Genomic DNA, 2,214 nt, shown 5'->3' on the forward strand with positions numbered 1-2,214 from the left:
AGTCTCTTCCTGCATTGCCGATCTCTCAGAATTGTTAATTTTATGTATTTATTTATTTTATTTTTTGGAGACGGAGTCTCTCTCTGTGGCCCAGGCTGGAGTGCAGTGGCACGATCTCGGCTCACTGCAAGCTCCGTCCCCCGGGTTCACGCCATTCTCTGCCTCAGCCTCCCGTGTAGCTGGGACTACAGGCGTCCGCCACCATGCCCAGTTAACTTTTTTCTTTTTTTGTAGTTTTAGTAGAGACGGGGTTTCACCGTGTTAGCCGGAATGGTCTCGATCTCCTGACCTCGTGATCCGCCCGTCTCGGCCTCCCAAAGTGCCGGGATTACAGGCATGAGCCACCGCACCCGGCCTAAGGGTTTTTAATTCAAATGCTCATTATAGCAGGGAGCCATATTTTGGGGTGTGATATTTTGATTTCCTTCAGTGGGGACGTCACAACTCAGACCCTCCTCCTACCTGGCTCCTCCAGCTTGGGCAAGAAGTTTTGCAGGGTGTGGGCTGATGCCAGGGAGTCCGGAAGCTGGAAAGGCAATTGGTTTATATAGGGGGTCAGGGTGGAGAGGGCACACCGGGCAGAGGGAACAGCTTATACAAAGGCCGGGAGGTAGGAGAATGCGGGGAAAGAGGGTAAGTTTGATTTTGACATGTCGTAGTAAGGTGTCTTCATCAACCTCCAGGCAGAGGCCTGGGCCAGTGACAAGGATTTAGGTGGCTGTGATTGGCCTGCGAGGCCCCCAGAGGAGGAAAGGAAAAGAAGGGATGAGAGGCCAGGACAGAGTCTTGAGGGGGAGGAGAGTATCGGGCAGCATCAGGCCCTGGCAGGGTTTAGGAAGATGACGACTGAGTGTGTCTCTCAGGCTCGGGGACACGTAAGTCTTTGGCCTCCTCGTGGGGGTAGTGGTGGGGGCGGTTTCAGAGGGCAGCATGGAGAGACCAGACCTCCGAAGGAGAGACAGCAGGTGTAGACCACTCTCCTGAGAAGCTCGCATGGCCTGGAGCCCAGGGTGATAGGGCCCAGGTTTTTCCTGTTTGTTTTGTTTCAAGGTGTAAACATCCTTGCAACTAAGAGAATCAGGATTCTCTTAGTTGCAAATTTCAGAAATCCACTTCGCATTCACTCAGCTACAAAGAGGATTCACTGGCTTGTGGAGTTGGGAAGATTCCAAACCGAATATTGGGACAAGCAGGAATACCCCAAGCCTAGTGCCCCAGTGCCTCCGCTACTCTCTTCCTGTCCACTCCTTATCTCTCTTCTTGACAGGCTGGCTCTCCGTGGGACTGGGAAGACAAAAGTTCTCTTCTGCATCTTGTTTGCAAAATCCCAACTCTGGGCTCTGATTGGTTCTCCTTGAGCCAATCAGCTCGGTACAAGGTCTGGACTCGGATTGGTCGCCCTGGGTCTGCCGGCTCTCGCGCTCTGGTTAGGGGCTCCTGCAAGTCCTGGGTAGCGAAGTGCTGTGTGGGTCAGAGCATCCTCTCTCCTAGGGTCCTGGGAGGACCCTACAGGCCCAGCAGTGGCCATCCTGGGTGGCAGGAGATTGAAAATCTGTGAGGGTCTGGGGCAGGGGACATTCAGACTGGACTTGGGCTGGGGGACTGAGTACCCTCTGTCATGGGTTCCAATCCCCATCCCCCGAGGACAGACACTTCATTTTTCAGTTTTGTCTGTGGCTTAGGGGGGTTCCAGCCCTGCCCCCGACCTGCGCCTTCTCACCTCCCCCGCCAGGGGATCAGCAGTGGGTGGGGGTGCGGAGAAAGAGCATCTGGGGGCCTCCTAGTGATTCAATCTTCCGAGCCCGAGGCAAGAGGACTCTGGTGGGGAGGAGGGCAGGCATTTGGAGCAGAGCCCAGGCTCAGCCCCTGGGACAGCCCATGGCGGCCCCTTTGGCCTCTCCCTCTGGGGGCCTCTATTCTTTCCATTGTTTGGCCTCTGTTTGCCCTTAAGTTACCTAGGAAATTTGCTTTGGGGGAGATTCCAGCTGATCTCAGCTGAACCTAGAGAACACTCACTTCAGCCTGGCAGGCTGGTCCTTGGAACATCCCTGGAGGCCGGGTGGGGCCTTGGCAAGGCCTGGAGCGTGAGAGGGAAGCCAGGAAGTGGCGGGGAGGACGTGGAGAAGGAAAGAGGATGAAATATTAATAGCAATAAAGAGACAGAGAGGCTGGGCGCCCTGGCTGACGCCTGTAATCCCTGCACTTTGGGAGGCC

The sequence above is a fragment of the Macaca nemestrina genome, chromosome 15, assembly GCF_043159975.1.
Source record: "Macaca nemestrina isolate mMacNem1 chromosome 15, mMacNem.hap1, whole genome shotgun sequence".
NCBI classification, from domain to species: Eukaryota; Metazoa; Chordata; class Mammalia; order Primates; family Cercopithecidae; genus Macaca; species Macaca nemestrina.